Genomic DNA, 2,851 nt, shown 5'->3' with positions numbered 1-2,851 from the left:
GGTGGATCATCAGATGTGTGAAAGCTGCATCCTTGGGAAATAGAAACGAGTTAGTTTCTCTAAAGGAGGAAAAGAGCCAAAATCTGAGAAGTTAGAGCTGGTGCACACTGACGTGTGGGGACCCGCTCCTGTTGCATCGCTGGGAGGTTCATACTACTATGTGACCTTTATCGACGACTCCACAAGAAAAGTGTTGGTTTACTTCATGAAGAACAAGCATGAAGTGTTTTCGGTTTTCAAAATATGGAAAGCCACGATTGAGATTGAGACGAATCTCAAGTTGAAGTGTTTAAGGTCTGATAATGGTGGAGAGTACATCAACGGCGAGTTTAAGATATATTGTGCTGATAATGGGATCAAGATGGAGAAGACTATTCCTGAAACACCTCAACAGAATGGAATAGCGGAAAGGATGAACCGAACCTTGAATGAGCGTGCAAGGAGCATGAGATTGCACTGTGGATTGCCGAAGACATTTTGGGCATATGCAATCAACACCGCAGCCTTCTTAATAAACAGAGGACCGTATGTACCATTGGGATTTAAGATCCCTGAAGAAGTTTGAAGCGGAAAGAAAGTAAACCTTTCTTATCTAAAGGTGTTCGGATGCTTAGCTTATGTTCATGAGGAAGCTCAACTACATTCTGCTCACAGACAGAGGCGAGTCTGAATGTTATGAGGAAGCTATGCAAGTTGATTGATATCTTGCATATTTTCATTGTGTATTCGCTCACCCATGTGCATTTTGATCATATAGACTAGGATTAGCCATGTTTAGGTTGAATTTTGCATACATAAGTCTCTATTAGGTATTGGAGTACCGCATGGAGTTCTCGGAGATATTTGGGTGTATTTGGAGCTCAAAAGAGGTGTAAAGGTGATCATTGGACGAGCAGAGCGTTGGGAGCGATCCTCCCGGTGCGACACCGTCAAGTCGCTCTGACCTGCCTCACGAGAGCGACCTTACCAGAGCAACGCAGAGAAGTCGCTCGCGTTTTCATCGCTGGGAGGCACGAGAGCGACGCGGAGAAGTCACTCGCGTTTTCATCGCTGGGAGGCACGAGAGCGACCCGGAGTGACGTCTCGCAGCGACCCCTCCAGGTCGCTGCCGAAGCCTGGAGCGACCACTCGGAGCGACTACTGGAGGTCGCTGCGCGCCTTTTGTTTGCTCGACTTCATGTTTACTCAAGGGCATTTTGATCATTTCATTATGCACGTTTTTACTTTCTAAACATATGTTTTAAGTAACTTTTGTAAGCCATCAGGGGCAGATTATCTTTTATCAAAAAGAAAACCACCAAAAACCTCTTGGAAAGTTCATCTCTTTGAATCAATTGATCATTTTGTTATTGCAATTCTGTTGTTTTCATATCTATTATCTATATTTCTCTACATGATTAATCTGAAATCCAATATGGGATTAAGAGGAATCATGAAGTGTAGTGAGTAATTCATTCTTGAATTCATGGGTTAGAGAGATTAAGGGTGATTAGGCTAGATCTAGGATGTTATAGTGTAGATCCTTCTTGTTCCTTGCTAGTAGAGTATTCATAATGCATCTTCTGAGTTGGCCTCTCAAAAGTTGATCTTTAGGCATTTTCCACCCACAATGTGTTTGATGAAATGCCTGAGACAACTCTCCTAAGCTTTTAACATATTTTACCAAAGACATTTGTTGTTAAAGGTGTTAAGATAGCCAATAGACTTGTTAGTAATGATTGCTTTCATATTATTCAACCAAAGACATTTGATGTTTGAAATATGCTAGTAAATGAACAATCATCTAGACATAGAGTTTGTTTAAGATTGTGTCTAAGATTAAGATTGACAGTTTGATTGATCATTTGCCATCCTTAGTTCGAAACTTGATCACCCAAGGTCTAATTCCTATACCCATGAGTTATCTTTTATCATAACAAAAGAAAGTCACTTCTTATATTGTTTTATTGTTCTGTTATTGCATTCTATTATTAGTAGTAGTTTAAAACCATCCAAATTATCGGCTGCACTTAGATTAAGTACGTACTTGTATTCTCGGTGTTTGAAATCCCTTAGAATTGGTTCGACAATCTTTTATACTACATCATTTGTTTTAGGAGCCTTGAAAACTCCTAACATCATTGATGAGTCGATCAAGTGGGAGCTTGCAATGAACGACGAGATGGACTCGTTGTTATCCAATCACATGTGGGAGTTAGCAGATTTGCCTAAAGAGAAAAAGGCATTGCATAACAAGTGGGTCTACCGAATAAAAGAAGAACATGATGGGAGTAAGCGCTATAAAGTGAGGCTTGTTGTGAAGGGATTCAAACAAAAAGAAGGCGTTGACTACACTGAAATCTTCTCTCCTGTAGTCAAGATGGTGACCATCAGAACGGTTCTTTCAGCAGATGGATGTGAAGACATCATTTCTTCACGGTGATTTGGATGAGAAAATTTATATGAAGCAACCCGAAGGCTTTGAGATCAAAGGGAAGGAAAGCCTTGTTTGCAAGCTGAAAAGGATTTGGTACGACTTAAAACAAGCTCCAAGACAGTGGTATAAACGGTTCGACAGCTTTATTAAAGGTGTCGGTTTCTTGAGGTGTGAAGCTGACCACTGTTGTTACTTCAAGACGCTTGAAGAGTCCTACTTGATATTGCTCCTATATGTCGATGACATGCTGATAGTAGGAGCATACTTGCACGAGATCAATAGCTTGAAGACGAAACTCTCAAAAGAGTTTGCGATGAAAGACCTTGGAGACGCAAGACAGATTATAGGAATGAGAATCAGTAGAAGCAAGTAAGGTCTTAAGCTATCACAAGAGGAGTATGTGAAGAAAGTCCTCAAGAGGTTTAACATGGATGA

Source organism: Brassica oleracea, chromosome C9 (assembly GCF_000695525.1).
Source record: "Brassica oleracea var. oleracea cultivar TO1000 chromosome C9, BOL, whole genome shotgun sequence".
Classification (NCBI taxonomy): domain Eukaryota; kingdom Viridiplantae; phylum Streptophyta; class Magnoliopsida; order Brassicales; family Brassicaceae; genus Brassica; species Brassica oleracea.
This window is presented reverse-complemented; position numbering follows the sequence as displayed.